Below are 18,367 nucleotides of genomic sequence, written 5' to 3'. Positions count from 1 at the left end.
CCAGACTCCATACAAACAACAAAAAAAGAAAAGTGTTATAAACACAAGAATAGAATACAATAGTAAAGTCTACATTTACATTCACACAAATTGCTCACGCAACCGCCTAGTACTTTGTCTTTGTAGCAGTGACTCCTCAAAGATGAAATAATGAGATTGTGTTATTAGTTTATCTGCTACAGAGGACACAAAAACACTGAAACGTTAAGGGATCTCAGCATACAAAATTAAGCTCGGTAATTACATCAGTTATGCCAAATTTCAACAGCCCAGTTGTGGGTTTATTAAATCTTTAATTGTCACTCATACGCACATATGATTCACAACTGTATCCTGAAACTTGTACATGTTCCTTGTTCCACACACAATTTGAAATTTACTAAGCCTGAAACGTGATAAATAACGCAAATTATATTTTGTTGAATACTGCTAAAAGTGTATGTCAGGAATACACATACATGGGTAGGACTAGGTCAATCTGGAAAATATGCCCATACTACGTTTGTTCAAAATGATGCACTAACGTTAATCGAATATTCATTATAAAGCTGCGATCACGCGTGTTAGTCATTAGACCAGAAATTAAATGAAATCTTTCAGTTTAACGTCACACGATTGTGTCCTTTTGGCTAAGGCAGACGATAATTAAAGCAAATAAATTATGGATGAATAGCTGGAATGAGAATGTGGGAGGAAACGGGAGTACCCCGAGTAACACACGTTTACGATGCTGCTTACCAGAAACTTATGTGGACGGGAATCAAACCTTGAACTTCATGTACCAGAAGTAAGCCCCCTGCCACTGAGCCACCGTGCCCCTCTACTACCATACTAGACAAGCAAATTAAATTTTCTTCAGGATACACCAATTTCCCTCAGCTCAATTATAAAGCTTCCTCATGGATAGATGGTTAGTTTTCTCCTTTGGTTCAACAAGTCAGATTAGATTCCTAGCGGAAGTCCACATTTAGCTGTGGATTCATTTCTCATACAGTTTTATTGCTGAAAAAGGGACAAATTCCAAATAAATGATCAGACATACTCTACAATCATGTCTGCAATTACGTCATAATTCACTTGCACTTAAATGCTAGTTTTAGTCTATAGGATAGCGTTTCTCAAACTGTGGTCCTTGAAGTTTGCTCTAATAGTCCCTTTAGATTGAACATCAGTCCTTCACGCACTGTAGCTGGAATAAAACAAGTATAAATTCTGATAAAGATTAACAGATTTAATTAGCTTATACGTATATGTATTACTAAAAAATATTCTTGATACCCTTTAATAACAATATTAAATTAAGTGAACTTTAATTAAATGCTATCTTAAAAATGTGTTTCTAGGATATGCTATAATTTTTTTTTACAAAAATGCGTTCGAAAGGGCAAACGAAGGGTGGTCCGTAGAGCATGCTGTCTAACAAAATTGGTTCATACTTTAAAAAAAAAAAAAAGTATCAGAAACAGTACATTAGATAAGATCACAAACTAAGATGCCATAACCAGATATGGAACAGTTTGTTCAGCTCCTATTTGGTCAAAACATGTTCAAGTTTGTCACTATTACACACGACAGAAACGGTTTCGGTTCTATTCTAATATCTACTTGTTACTATGATACATTATTCAGTACAATAAAAACAGACGCTACAGCCCACAAAAAGTTATTTCTGACCAAATAGAGCACGTTCAACTTGGTCAGGGTATTGATTCCTAGTGTCTTATTTCAATATCGGTTATCCTGTAGCACTTCCTAACGTCGTTGTATTGTACTCCTCACACGATATGCTATGGGTTCCTGCATAATTACTTTGATCTTATGGGAACTTACATATTTCAACATATATGATATAGGTGTGCATACGAGATAAGGTCACCGATATTGTCTTCAGTGAATTCAGAAACACTTCTCAACTTCAGTCACGAATTTTGCTGTAAAATCTGTAAAAATCCAGGGACTGTCCGGGAAACGGGGACGTCTAGTATAACCTTAAACTACGCGTCGCTTCATACGCAATCTGCGCTATGGAAGGCATCTACTTCCACCGAAAAAGCAGAAGTGTCCAGTCAAGGATATTTGTTTGTTCGTATACTAACTAAAACTTAAGGACCAAGACGCGCATAATAATAATAATAATAATAATAATAATAATAATAATAATAATAATAATAAGTGAATTTTGTTTCCCAGTGTGAAACTACGGTAGAATTTCAAATTATGCGAATACTAAAACTTGAAATAATACATCTATGTATAACTATACCAAGAGAGTAATAAGATCAAAAATAGAACATGTTCCTCACGCGCTCAACGTAAATCAAAAAGGCTTTACTCGCTGTGCCTGTGTTTGTTCTGTAGTGATAAATGTTGAAACTGGAAATCGTTAACCGAGTTCGCGCCAAGTGAATTTTGTGGTGGACAAACACCGTATGCGTCGGCTTCCTCGGAGTTCTCCCGTTTCCTCCCACTTTCCTCATTCTATTATTTCATTCATTTCTCATCATCACCGTCTTCTTTAGCCTAACCGGCATAATCGTGGGACGTAAAACTCAAAGATTTCAGTTCATTTTTCATTTTTTTGGAAATCGTTAATTTGAACTACTTTCGGTTTGAACAGATCGTTAAAGGAAGACTTAAAAACATATTCTTGGGACCTTAAACCGATTGCAAAAATCCGCTTCTCGATAACTTTCACTTTTTTTTTCTCTCTCTCGCTACGGATATCAATACTGAAAACGTTAGTAGTATCAGATTTTAACTACTTCCGGTTTTGGTAGGGTGTTGTGCTTGGTAATGGTATGTTCCTTGAGACGCTAAACCGACTGATAAAATAGTTTGTCGCTATCTATTGCCAGTTTTTCTCTATGGCACCAACGTTGAAACCGGAAATCATTGACCCTACCACTTTCGGTGTGAACAGACGGTTAACGGAGGAGATGGAATCTATTCTTGAGGTGCTGAATCGAATGCAAACTACCACTTCTACATATCTCTTACTGCTTTTGCTTTATGGAAATTAGTCTTGAAGCCGAAAGTAGTAGTGAAGAACCCTTGTGGTTTCGGTAGTGTTGAGGATTGTGATCATATGTTCTCTTGAGACCCTGAATCGATTTCCGAAAACCGTTTATCGCTATACATTCCCATTTTTGTCTATGCCGATAAATGATGGAACCGGAAATGGTTAATTTAAACCACGGTTTGAATAGAGGATTAAAGGAAGAGATTGAAACTATTCTTGGTATGCTGAATCGATTGAGAAAGCCGCATCTCGGTATCTCACGGTTTTTTTTTCTAATACCTGTCGCCAGATAGGTGGACGGATGGACGTAAGCCGTTCTATAACCTTTCCGACACTTATGCATGCATAGTATAATTTGGAAGTCAAATAATTCATAGAATGACTGAATCAACTAAGAAATAATAAAGTACGTCTCGGAAACCTGCAAAAAGAGTCACAAAACTCCATCTCAACTTCTTCAAACAAATAACCTGGAATAGTCTTTTTTGTGTGTTTTTTTTCTTTTTCCCTTCTGAACAGATAACCACTACTCTCGTTCAATTTTGTTCTAGGTTAACGCAAAACATCAGTAGCAGCACCCAGTGACTATGTGTAACGTTTTTAAACAGCTCAATTTGTACACTACAGATCAAGGTCTACATCCAACACTGACTTCGTCACGATGCTAGACGGTCACCAAAATATCTCTGCCCTACGAGGAAATAAATCCAAGATCATGCATCTTTTAACCACCCAGTTACATAATCGTATAAAACTACTAAAAATATTGTACTTATTATGAAATAATAATTATTTCTATTATTAGTATTACTACTAGTAGTAATACAACGATAATATTAACTAGTGTTAAATAACGAGATAAACTGCAGTCGTGGATGTCTTCTGTGATAAACGGAAACAAATCATTACCAAGAATCTGAAATTCATTTCAAATGCTCACGTATCATAATTATTTGTTGGGTAGGCCTATATCAGTTAAACAGATAGCAGGAAACGGACAGTTAAACTGAGTTCCGACCTAATAACGTTATCTATGACATGTTAATACATGCTCTCAGTTTTTAAGGATTTGAAGGTCTGAAGCGTTGTAAACTAAAGAAAAACAGTTCTGCTTTCCCGTGAAAGCAAGCACTGAGTGAGTCGCCATCGCCATAAACGTAGTCGGTTGGTTTTGCTTGTGGGCAGGACAGTGAAGGAGCGGCAAACCTGAATGGAGGAAAGAACGACAGGTGGTGTACCTCTTGGAAGGTCTCGATCTACAAGCAATGTTGCCAGACTTTCTAATACTGCGATCAAAGCCTGTGTTATACATCTGTCACGTATACAGCTCTCATTGCGTTTACATACAAGTCCTTCTGGTCTTTAATTTATGTCCTTGTATACTTGTATACATATGTGACAAAAAGCGAATAGCAAGCATGTTTTATATGTAGTTTCTATACAAAATATGCTATTTTGTCAATGACGCATCAAATATATAATGAAACTTGCTTCTGTACCTATTACTCATCTTCTGTAGTGTTTAGATAAATTAAGTGACATTATCAGGCATAATTTAACTATACAACCTTTTCTTAAACTCCTAACAGTATTAAATAATGTGACTCAAGTACAGTGAAACCTCCCTTAGCGAACACCGCCTCTTAATTGCGGATTTCGATCAGACACTATTGCCCATTTTCTCCAAGGAATTCATAGTGTCATGATTGTTTAGTTCTGTCTACAGTTTCAGTTTTTAATAATACCATAATGTTCCATGCTCTTAGTGGGTTACTTGTACTTTCAGTGCAGTCAGTAAGGGAATATGAGGACCTTTATGGAGGTACAATTTTACTTGAAAAGAAAATTATCTCTGAAGCATTGTATTAATTGTATTATACGTCCATATGAATACTTTCTCTAGCACATTTTTATTTCTTTACGGAAGATTCCTTCTCATTTCCCCTCTCAATCCCTCTGAAATTCGAACGCTGAATACGTATTTCGATATTAGCCTATATCTACATTTATAATTAACGTATTTAATATATAGTGCATACAGTTAACATACAGGTAGGATATAAGTAAGTTAAATTTGTGTAACGTTTCTACAACGGACAAACCTTTCATTTACATACACATAATCATGCCTGATCAGTGTCCCTCAATGAGAGGTTTCACTATGCACAATAGGCCTACCCTTTCAATCCATTAACAACTCTGACCATCTCACGAACAACTCGCAAAGCATGATTTTGATGTTGATGAGATGCCATATGGCATTTCTTACATACTTAGCTTCCCACCCACTATAAACGCTGTAAAGTTCGAGAATCCTCTCATCTTGACTTTGCCTAATATGATAACTAACAAATTTCTGTAAAAAGGGAATTTATGTACTAGATTATTAATGATCAGCACTAGGAAATTATGAAATCATAAAGCAAAATCAACCATTTGTTGTGCTTCCTTTGCCAATGTTGGCATATTGCATACAGACTATAAGTAAATAGTCCAAGCAAAAGGCGTAATCCTTTACGGGGCTTATCTCTATATGAGTATTAATTAATATTTACAACCTACGTAATGCAACATTTTGATATCGCAACAAAAAAATCTTCAAATCACAGTTTAAGATCAATTACAGTTGCAGGAACTAATTGCAATTGGACATACTACGCCCTTTACACCTCTTAACAATATCTAGCACAATAATCTACGGCACATATTTCCTTAAAGGATAACAATGATCTTCATTGAAGTTAAAATCAGTGGATAATAAATGGGAGGATTTACCCTCCCTCCACTAAAAGAACATGCATGTATGTTCCACGAAAACTTTCCTAAATACGTGTGGTACACTTTCCCTAAATATGTATACGGTACTTTTTTAAATATGGCGCACATATACGGCTTTCCAATCACGTCCATTGTTAGGGTTTAAAATCAGTCGAGAGAGTACAATTACCCCTCTCGCAATCTAGGAAATGTGTTCCTCAATATTTTTCGTAAAAAACAAATATTCCATTTTGACAGAGTATGGTGTAATACCGGTAATACGTCTTATGACGCTTTCTCACAATCCCAACTGTTTGGAGTTACTCCTTCATATTAAAAAATGCATATGTTCGAGAAATATTTGTAAAAATTCTCCGATTTTTGAGAAACAGCGAAGTTGATAAAGGGTACAGCGATTAAAATCTCCAATGATAAGAAATCAACTAGCGCTCACTTCTACAATGCACCGCATCACTAGTGGTAAAACAAATATAAATTTCATAAAGCATCAATAGTTTCTCTCCTGTTGCTTCCGTGAATAGGCTGAAGGAATCTTTGAAAATAAATTATAACATTAGTTCCTCTTTAAAAATTTCGATCTAGTTCCTTATTCACGTAATACTCCTCCACTTAAAAAATTATAATACTGAGTGATTCTGGAATGGGCACCAATTACTAATTTCGGTCAAGTCCTTTATTCACGTAATGTAATGGATGACAACCTGTAAGTCCTCGCACCATCTGCAGTTATGAAGTAACATCACTAAGTTATAATTACACTCGAGGTCGTATCGACAGGAGGAAATGAAATCTTTTGAGTTTTACGTCCCACGGTTATGCCGGTTAGGCTAAAAGAGACGGTGATGATGAGTAATGAATAAACTGGTGGAATGAAGAAAGTGGGAGGAAACGGGATAATCCCGAGAAAACCCACGCACACGGTGTTTGTCCACCATAAAGTTCACTTGGCGGAGGCTGTGATCGAACCCAGGACCCCTTGCGCCAGAGGTGAACGCTCTACCACTGAGCCACCGCGGCCCCGTATCGACAGGAGGATATGGGGAATAGATCTCCGAAATGCTTAAATTTACACAAGTTAAAATGATGCTTATATATCGCGTAAGTCATTTGTAAGACTCTCTACTCCTCATTTATCAGACACCCTTTCCCTTCCCCCCATTTTTATCGGGTTCAATGTCAATATAGTTGTATTCACATTACAAAATATAGAAATATGAAGAATATGAGAGAAGTCTTTATATACTACCGGTAAAAAAGGAATTAAAATGCCAGGCTGGCAAGTACCACAACCTAACAATGGTATCCACTGTACGTGTGACTTTGTAGTTATTCAGATGTTATGCACAAAACATGGACATATTTAGCAATCGATTTCAAACTCGACATGTGTACAACAAGAAATCAACTGTGAGTTTCATGTATTATGAATGATTATTCATTAGTTATTTATACTTCCACCTGGAAGGATAATTATATATCTGTAGCAAATGAAGGTTTTCAACAGAAATAATGAAACAAAAATATTATTTTAAAAAAATTAAACAACCATGTCAACATGTTAAAATAATACAATTTCGTGTCACTTTCATGGATATACAGCGGTGTAGCCAGCAAGTTGTTCTAGGACGGGGAAGGGGATTTTTTTTTTTTTTTTTTTTTTTTTTTTTTTTGAGAACTGAGCTTTGATCCTGCTACTAAAAGCAAACCGGAAAAGATCTTTCAGAATATGAAAGCGTTAATAACTCACCATGCATACATACAGACAAATTATTATTATTATCTAAGCATCCGATCTTCCTGTCGCACGAGCCTTTACAGTGTGTAAAGTTAGAAAATCATAGGTTGCACGGAAATGTATCAATAAACTATTCATATAGAAACAAAAACTGTTTATGGCAGATGGCAGTACATTTATTTAACTTTGCGTTTCTTAAAGTGCACTTGATTCTTAAAAAGATCGAATAAAAATACACTCAGACAATATTATGCAATAATATATTAACAAATTCGCAACTGTGTAGGCTACATCCATCGAGTTCGATTCCCGGCAGGAGCTCATGTGATTTGGACACCACGTTAAACTGTTGCCTCATATTTAATATAGCTTCGCTGCTGAACGGGACGCTAAACTAAAATCCTATTCAAAAAATTAGACAAAGAGAACAACAAAGTGGACTATTAATTTCACTTTTTGAAAATATATATTTGGATAGGGCACACGTTGGTTGCTAAGTGAAGTCTTGACCCGACTACGGTAGGTTCAATAGTTTTGGAGCTAGGGACCTGGAAGTTCCCTTTTTCGTGTTTTCAGGCAGCTAAAATGCCGAAAGCAAGCATTTGTGCACCAGGTTGGTCTATACTTTTTGTCTTATATTTTTTTTTTTGTGTCAGGAATCACCTCTCAAACGTTGTTGGTGTTCTTTTGAAACATCCTCTATATATATACTAACATTTAAAAAGGATATTGTTCTTTCATTGTCTTTCATAAAAATCTTTCACTTATTGTAAGTATTAAACAAGTTTAATAAACGTGTAACAGCATACCCTTTTTAGGGGTAGAGTGACCATAAAATTTTCAGCTGAAAACGGGATAGGTTCTAGCTTTCTTAAAAATCATGAAAAACAGGGCAGTGCGTAAATTAGTTCATCTTCATCTTAGCAATACCCAATACACTCATATTGTAATATAACATATATATACATTCATATAACATATATATACATAACATGAAAACTGGATGCAAAATGGCTATAAGTGTAAACAATATAGCTAGAATTGCTATTGATGCTGAATTAGCAACCTGAACTTTTAGGCCTAGCTTTGTTCTTATCAGCGGCCTGATATCGGAGCTCCCCTTCGTCTCTCTCTTTGTTACAGGGCGGGGTCAAGTACTGCGAACTATAGATAATGTTTAAAGTACGGAATTTTAGTTCAATTCTTGTCTCTTTGTTGTTAATTTAGTACCTTTACAGGGAGTAAAGGTAGTGGGTTTGTTATTCAGTTCTTTCACTTGCATAAAACGGGACCAATACTACTCTTTTCATCTGCTGATGGGACGTCCGTGACACGCCTCTAAAACGGGATTATAGGGTCGAAACGGAACGAGACCCCCATACCCCCCTTTTCCGTGGCAACACCCTCGTGTATACAGTGTGAGGCATCTAAAAGTATCACTTTAAATACCAAAGAAATGAGAAACGATACACGGTTTGCGGTAAACAGCAATATTGTTTTCTCTTTCCCTCTTTTTTCTGGAAAAAGGAATAAAAAGAACTAAATGGGCTCATCAAACGGAGGTATGATGTGATAGGAAAAACATCGACAAATGGGGCATCAGGAATGAAGTGAGTTTGTTTGTAATGGAACAATAGGCACAAACATGAATAAGACGAAAGTGCACAAGCGGAAAACTACAACGTCGTGTGTCTTATGCTTCTGCTGTACGTATTAACGGAAAAATTATTATGGGAATGGTTGTAAACAGAAATACAAATGACCTACTTGACCACCAGTACTTCGGTACGTATGCCATCCGAGGTTTCTGATAGCAGCTCTTGACGAAGAGCAAGTTGCGATTGCTGAGCCACGATATTGTGCTAGTTCATAGTAGGCAGTGGTAATGGTGAAAGTGAAGACGATGGCGTTTACAAATCCAGAGAAAGACAACATAATCCTGATCTATGGAGAATGCAAGAAGAATGCCTCAGAAACCTGCCGTATGTACGCAGAGAGATATCCGGAAAGACGGCAATCATCGCGACGTCTCTTGGTAATCTCTTTGTGAAATTAAGGGACACCAGAAGTATAACACCGCGACATAATGTGCGGAACAAGCTAATTACAGGTGAGGTGAGTGCAAGAAATGTTCTACCCGCTGTTCCTGTAAATTCACACATTATCTCCCGTAATATTGCCAGGGATGATGGTATGAGTCAGCGAAGCGTATAAGGCATTCTGCATACACATACGCTTCACCTATATTATATTTCAATCCATCAGGAACTAAATGGCCGGCTCGTCCTCCAGATTTGCACGTTACTTTTTTCTTTGGGGAAAACTGAAAGATATTGTCTACTGGGATGTGCCAACAACACCAGACGGTATGCAACAACGCACTACTGCATTCTGTAGGGCAATTCCACATAGTGCGTCCTGATCGCAGCAGACGGCCACCGTTTCGAATACTGTTTTACGCTCATTGCACATGTCAAGTCTCTATGGTTCTTCGACATACTGTCATGTTCATTGTCCTTATGTTCTGTACACTGTCAAATAAATGGTACTGACGATGTCTCATGATTTCTTCTTCCCTCTCGAACGCCAGAAGTTCGTTTTTTTTTTTTTTTTTTTTTTTTTTTTTTTTTTTTTTTTTTGTCTCTTCCGATGACTTCTGGCAGCTCTTACGTACTGCAGTACTGGAGGTCAAGTGGATCACCCCGTCTTTCTGTTTACATCCATTTTTATGGTCATATCTCAGTTACTATGTGCAATAGAAGCATGAAACACACGGCGTTACATTTTTGCGCGAGCGCCCTTTCATGTTACTCATGCTTTTGTTATTGTCCCATTACAAAAAATTCACTTCGTTCCTAATGCCCTTCGTAGCATTTGTTGATATTTTTCCTATTACACCATATCCCCCTTTGACAAATCCCATTTTGATATTGCTGTTTACTGCAAACCGTATATCGCTAGCGTTTCTGGTTTTCTCGGTAGTCCCTATTTCAGGTGGAATTTTAGATGGCTCTCACTGTAACTAGGGCTGTCAACTGGCCGATTTTTCACCGGCCTGGCCGGAAATATTGCTGTTATTTTGATTAAGGTGGATCACCACCCGGAAATCAGTACATATTTTAGCTCATTCCCTTAACTACTGCGCAATGAAACATTACATATTATAAATATTGTACTATAAGATAAGAGTTACGTTTCAGCTACAACACACGACACTGATTCATTTGGTTGTATATTGTGATATCGAAAAAGGTAACAAATAAAAGAAAATATTTGGTTCGTTTTACAATGAGCACACAAGATGGCACTTGGTGTTAGATCTTACTAGAAGTGCTTAATTTTATGAAATGTTTATTTATTTGAATGTGTAAAGTGCTTTAAAGTAACGATCTTATTACGAAATAGTTATATTCTTTGGACGTTTTTCGTGTTATGTTTTACATTTTATTTAAATATTAATTTACATTTAAGGAAATAGATTTTGAGAAGAAACTTGCGCAGAACTCCATAATACGTTGTTGTCAAATTTGTACGTTTAATTCCTGGATTCTAGAATTACAGTTCGAGAAGCGGAACTTAGCTGTGAATTGCGGTAAGAGTCGAAAACTAATTTCTCGAGTAAGTATCCAAGCAGAATTCCATGATTACTTCTTTTATTATCTGGCACCAGTAAACACTCGACACTACCCAGCAACGCAGCACTATTCAAGCAGTGTTCAGCATAGCACCGACAACACCTAGTGATCCACCTTAAAGCCGGTGGCCGGTACACACTTCTTACCACCCCTTTATGACGGTTTATTTCAAATTTGTATCTTTGAGTTTAACGTCTCACGTTGCGGAAAGTGAATGATGAAAGAATAGGTGTAATGAGCATGTGGGAGGAAACTAGGAAACCCCGTGGGAGGGGCCACGATATTGTCCACCACAAACTTATTTGATACGGAATCGAACCAGGTACCCTACAGGTAAGCGCTCATCCATTGAGCCATCGTGACCCCTCAAAACCTAACGTCGTCATTGGTGCTGTTAATGCCAAGAGATCGAACTTGGCATGTCGCGCTGAAAGGAACAGTCATGACTATCTGGGTTCCGGAAAGAAATTTGAAAACAAAATAATGCCTTTTATTCTTCATGTGTGGCCTCGGTGTTGACTCAGTAATATAAAACGCTTCTAAAATTACTTTAATGAAGATTTCATTAATTTCATTCTAGGTAGCTGAAATAACGGTGATGAAAGCCGATGTGCTGACCACGCATCATTAACGTAAAAGCTTTCTGGTTGGACATTCCGCTTAGGGAACGCGGACTTATCAAATGCCCTTTCCCAGCCGGTGACAACAGCCGACAAGCCGAATGATCTTGGGCGTTCGGTTCCACATCATTGGCAAAATCCACAGAGAGTTCTAGTACCTTCTGAAGGGCACGGTCGGAGTTTTAACTGTCCTCGATATTTCTCTGTTGTCTTTGTCTTGCTAGAGCAAGTAAAACACTGAACGAAAGTAATCATGGAGACAAGTACCCTGGCTGAGGGGAATTAAAAAAAAGTGGCTAATGTGCGTGCTTTTAGTGTACTGGGTCCTGGTGGAGACCACTAAAAAAATTGAACGCATTACAGTGTTCACTTAAACTGTAAGGCGAAGCATCATACAGCTTCGATATTGAAAAGAGACGCTAAACTAGAACTAACTAATCAACTACTCGTCAAGCAGACACGAAATTATAATGAAATTACTAAATTAATTCTAGTTCTATGCAGGTATTAATCTTCTACCTACAATACATTAAAATTAGTCACTCATTCGAATGTTACATTGTACGGTATTATAGATGCTGTGTTTAGTTTAACTTGCATATTATTCTAGTACAAGTTTATTTACCTTGCAGCGTCTTGGTAACACATGAAAGTAGGGCAAAGAGAAAGAGAGAACAAGAACAAACAAGTCAGATAGTAAAATGTCAATATGATGTTCACCGGTATATCAAGGGAAGTCAGTATCTTCTTATATAAACATGGAACTATCATTTTTTATTCGCTATTACTAATCACATGGGGAAAATAAAACTAGTATTACCTGCAAAAGAATTCCTCTCGTCTTGAAGTAAAACCAAATATCACAGAAGTTATCTCTTGCGGTTAAAAAGTTGAACACTTGAACACTCAGAACTATTTCCTCCGTATTTTAACCAGAAAGGAGCACTAAACACATCACTTTTCACACACAAACACACACATCTAAGTACACAAAAACACGAACTAGCGAGAAGCGCAAGTTTCACCCGAGCGTTTACCTCTCTACACTGCTCTCCGAACGAACACACAAACAGGAATGCACCCACGACGAACAAAACAGAACCAACAGAACACAGCCCGCAACGAGCGGCGTCTACAACAGCGTTGCCATGTTTTACTTCTTTCTTTCTTTATCCACTTACCTCTCTCACTCGCATGCTGCTGCATTGTGGTGATCAGTAACACGTGGATTTTAAAATTCCTGAGTTACGAAGCTCACGAGAGAAGTAGACACGGCAGACTACGAGGTTAGCAAACGCTACTCATCACGAATTTATAGATGTTTCACGTCATATTTATTTCGTGAAGCTAAAAGAGAATGTTACACACACACACAAGATACAGCAATATCATAATAAAAATATGATAAAAAATGAAATGAAACTTTTAGTATAATGTCCCACGATTGCGTTCCGATATTAAGGGAGATAGTGATGATGATAATGAATGAACTGGGGGAATAAAGAAAGTGGGAGGAAATGGGAGAACACCGAGAAAAACAACATACATGGTTGGTCACTTGGAGTCCATTATATAAGAATGCTAATTGGGATCGAATCAGGGACTCCACACACACCAGAAATGAACGCTCTACCACCGAGCAACCGCGGTCAAAGAATTACAAAAATCAAGTATTTTAACGATCACAATTTTAGTAGTCTACATAGTTAAATGACTATCATTCAATACAAAATGTCATCAGAGCCGTCTCGTGTGTGAGGCAAGTGCGGCACTTGACCTAGGGCGATGAGTTGATTTTGAGTTTAACGTGCTTTTCAGCAGCGAGGCTATATGAGACGGGACCTACTGTTTATCGTGGAATCTGAACCACACGAGGTCACGCCGGTAATCGAACCTGGGTCTTCCACGCCAACCTAGGGCGCCGAGCACAGGGGACCAGAGGAGACCCGCTTTCCCCTGTCTCCTCCCAATAGAGGAATTCAAGATGTTACGTCAATGTCGTTTCATCTATTTCTACAATAAATGCTCATTTGTATACGTATAATAATAACTGTATGTAACTAACTTGTTAAGGTTAAATTGATTAAACTGTTTACACTATTGTCTTAAATTGATTTAAACTACTCGCTGAGCAAAACAATATGTTTATTGTAAAATAAGAAAATCGTATTAATGTGTATTGATTTTGTCAGACTATCAGACACTGTAGAAACTAATATGCTTTGTATTTTAAGATGTAAAGGTAATTTAATCACTAATGTATTTTTAAACGTAATGCTGCGTGTTCCTACAACATTCCAGTGAAAGGGATAATACGAGCTTAAGCTATAGAAAATTAAATACTACAGCAGATACTACTATAGATAATTCAGAATGAATAGATAGAAGTGAAATAGAAGAATTTTGAAGACATTAGAGGTTAAACCAGAAGGGGAGCAGGAAAGACACACAGAAGAGAAAAAGAACAGAAATAATCACATCGTGAGGGCACTAGTATTTCATCAGATTGTGATAAGTATTTGTTTAGTATATATTAGCGAATATGAATATGATGAAAGGGAGTGGGTACAGTGTGTGAAGTGTGACGGGTGGGTACATTTGAAGAAATGTGCGAAACAGGATGCGTTTTATGTCTGCCATCATTGTTCTTTCAATTAAAGAAAGTATTTCTTTTGTTTATATATTCGTTTACTACATTTGTAACCTGCAAATATGTTAAATTTCGGACTAGACCTAGGCCTACTTCAAATTTAAAACATTATGCAGGGGTGCCCACAAGGGGGGGGGCTATGACGCAAACTGCGTCATTGAAATATTTGGGGGGGTAAAAATCTATATAAATATGTTTGAGGGGGTGTAAAAATTAATCGAAAAGATTTTTTTCATGGAAGAACACCTATGGATAGACAATTGGGGGTGCGTCATGGACATAAGGGGGTGGGCACCACTGCATTATGTAACATTTTTGGTAGGCCTATGTATAAGATGACAGAATCATATATTATATTCAGAGCAGATTAGCCTAATAGTATTGCAGTTTTCTTACATATCGTAGATTTTTTCCTTGTGTTACAAAAACACAATTTGTGGTGTAGGCGCTACCTACAATGTCAGCATATGATGAACAGTGTCTAACATATTACATTATATATTATGTGTTGCAATATGTCCCATCCACTGTTTCAACTTGCAAGTATTTGGAAATTTTAAATTGTCCAGAAAAGTACATGAGTGTCGAAGTTCTCAAATTTTGTGTGCATTTGGATTGTATCCGGCCTTGAAAATACAAAAGTGTGTTGAAAACCAAGCATTATACAATTTTTTGAAGTTGAACATTTTAAGTGTTGCAGCTAGCCTGCGCCGCCCTGAATAATAATACTGGTACTACTTTACTCTGCATTCTGTACTTCTAATTATAAAAGACTTGTTCCAAGTTTTCGTATAAAAACACTATAAAATTGTGCAATTTAAGTACATAAAACGTAAATTTATTGCAGGAAAAATCTCTCAATTTAACTCTTATGAGTGAGGAAATAAGATCACAAGAAAGCTCTTAAAAATTATTTTGCATTGCATTTATGCCATTTTTCTTCTTTTCTTTCTTTCTTGCTTTTCGTATGCCGTGCAGTGTTGTAATGTAATCTTTAAATATCCCAATATATTTATTTTATATGAGAATTATTTATTTATTTTACCTTAAAATCGTCCTTTATGTGATTCTGCGCTATTTTGCAGGTACGACTACTATTTAACGAAACTGAGACGCTGATTCATCTCCTACTAACTATACCTGCTTCGTCTTGAAAAACAGCACAATTGACTAGTTTGCGATATCTCAAGACTTACTACAAAGGTCCATAAGGACATACTCGATCAAATCCGTGTGAATCATCTTGTAAAAAGATTGATTGAAACTTCAGATAGCAGAACTGTTTGGAAAAGCTAAGTAACGGCTCATACATAGTATAGTAATATGTATTGTCTTTTATGCTCTCGTAACTGAAGGATGTTTGTTTTTATTAGAACTTACCATGATTTAGTAGATTTATTTTATGTTACTCAAATACATTTAAAAGTTATACGAGTAATATCTGTAAAAACCTCCTTGACGAGTATGTAAGTATATTCTTAACTGCTATACTTAAAAAAAAAAAAAAGTTAATGCCCTTGCCCTAAGCCCCGCGCTGTAAAATAATTAGGACCTTTAGGAATGGTAGAAGTTTACTACTTGTAACTCTTAGATAATGAACCACCATTTCGCAAAACATTTTTACAAGCTCGGAAAGTGTATTGATGTCATTAACAAGAGTGCACATTCGATTTAACCTTTAACATTGTGAAACTTCGTTGTAAAATTCATCAAAAAAACTTATCTTCAACAAAATAAACAGCAGTACATCAAAGGGTTTCCGCAAGTGAATGCGATGATAACAACTGGCAAGTGCTGTATTGTATTCTATGATCTATGTCATAGGCGCCAGTCATGGAGACCGGATCTCCTCGAAGTTTGCTTGGATCTCTGTATTTGTATTAAAATTTCCATTCATTTCTCGTAATTCATATTTGATCATGTAGCTACCCACCAGCACCCGCAAAATTATACAGAAATCGGGCCACTGGTCTGCGTATTATGAAATCTTTTTGGTATTATTATTATTGCCTGTTTTCGCTGCTATAAAAAATCAAACTTGTTGGAATATAATTTACTCACCTAAAGAATTGGTCCCGTAAGTCGAGGAGACGATCGAGGATCGTGGTGGCTCAGTGACAGACCACTTATATTTGATGCCCACCTTCGATGCGAGCGGTCCCGGGTTCGATTCCCGGTGGGGACACCCGATCGAAAAGGCGTAAAAGCTTTTTCAGGCTAGCCATCCTTAATAAGCTTTTCCTGAGTTTTCCTCGTTCACACCAGGGGTGAAAAATGCCGGGGTAGTTCCTAACTTATAGGTCCCAGGCCTCTTCCTTCCTTCCCTTTCGCCGAATAGTGTGCTCGCCGAGAGATGTCATTCCTCATATGTGACGGGCTAAGTGGCCATAGATGCCGAAAGCCCAGAAATCTAAATCCTAAATCATATTTGATGCATGAGGTCCATGAGTCAATCCCAGTTCTCGTCAAATATACTTTGTGGTGGACAGACATTGTACCTGTGGGTTTTCTTAGGGTTCTGTTTTTTTTCCTACCTTCTGCATTTTACACATTCTCATCATCACTTTCTCTCCTAGCCTCAGTGCATAATCGTGGGAAGTTAAACTAGAAATTTCATTTTATTTCGAGGGGACGGTTTTGTGTGTCACGAGCTCTGTCAGTTATAGGTACATTTAAATTCTGTAGAAGGACCTACCAATGAGCTGTTTTGTTCAAAATGCATGAGCTCTCAGCATCCTCATGGAGAGAGTGCCTGCGTCCCATGGGTATGATTGCACATTGAAACACTGGCAAAGTAGTATAGATACTACTTGAATACCAAGTCTCGCCCTTCATAATTTCTGTGTTATGTAAAAATAAAAATCACAAATCAAAATGTCAATCAGACACGTCTGCAGCCTTAACATGACTTGCTCTGCAATGTCGCATTTTCATAACTACTATTTCACGATCTATATTAAGAAAACGGCCAAGAGTAGACTCCTTATAATCCAGATAGCCTACTTTTTCTAAACTTTGAAATATGAAAAATTAACCTTTCAGTTCAGTTTCATCCTGCATATACGCCCTTTAAGATAAGAAACAGATGATTAATCCATGTGGATATTAATTCAGTTGATGGACTGATGAAGTGGAAGAATATAATTGTTGACATTTTTGTTGGACCCAGTAAAATGTTTGCTTATTCAATACCTGGAAGCATAATCTCCATTTTCAATTTTAAATGTTTCGTTCTGGCTTAAAGTATAGGCCTACATAAGCAACCGTATACACAAATGTGGAGAACATAGAAACATAAATACATATTGTGAAATATGATACCGAACCAATTTAAACTACTGTAAGTACTATTCAAGATCCATGAATACAACACACAACACTGAAAAATACATTCAAAACATAAATTTTACAACTAATGTTTAACTTATGCTAGTTGGGATTTTTAAGTCTATTGATAACGCTTGAAGTTATTCTTATCAATTATAGAGATAATTTTATATTTAAGTGAAAAACTAACGGGGAATTATTATATTCTATAATACTATTAATATGAACAACATTGAAGACTAATGTTTACAAACGCATTAATTTTTTATATTTTCTTGACACAAGTAAACACATCAAATGTTGTCTTCCACTAGTCTTGACCACACATTCTGTACCATCACTCTTTCATATCCACTATAAATGCTTACTCTCAGAGAGAGAGAAAGAGATAAAAAAATATATAAATAATATTGAGGACCAATTTCATTTTCCAATAATGAGTTAAAATGATAACATCCAGTGGCGGCTCGTGGAATAAAAGGTAGAGTGGGCCAAGCTTCAAAACAAATACTTTATAGCTGCTACTACTACTAATGTATTATTGTTGTTATTATTAAGTGAATTGCTTAAAAAACCGAAATTACAGCCAAAAAAATATATCAT

At 36.7% G+C, this 18,367-nt stretch overlaps 1 protein-coding gene across 5 annotated transcripts in view; it reads right to left on the bottom strand.

Annotated features, from left to right (window-relative positions):
- Positions 1-13,198, bottom strand: part of LOC145670272 (fat-like cadherin-related tumor suppressor homolog) — a 614,703-nt gene extending 601,505 nt beyond the window's left edge. The window contains exon 1 of one of the 5 annotated variants that reach the window (XM_081738698.1): positions 12,608-13,198. The gene's annotated coding sequence lies outside the window, so the exon portion shown is untranslated. The remainder of the gene's footprint in view (positions 1-12,607) is intronic. The other 4 variants (XM_081738699.1, XM_081738701.1, XM_081738702.1 and 1 more) reach the window with 4 other exon arrangements.
- Positions 13,199-18,367: the final 5,169 nt, after the last annotated feature.

Source organism: Thermobia domestica, chromosome 14 (genome assembly GCF_964235325.1).
Source record: "Thermobia domestica chromosome 14, izTheDome1.hap1.1, whole genome shotgun sequence".
In the NCBI taxonomy this organism is placed as follows: Eukaryota; Metazoa; Arthropoda; class Insecta; order Zygentoma; family Lepismatidae; genus Thermobia; species Thermobia domestica.
The sequence above is the reverse complement of the archived record's forward strand: the minus strand, read 5'-3'. Positions and strand labels throughout refer to the sequence as shown.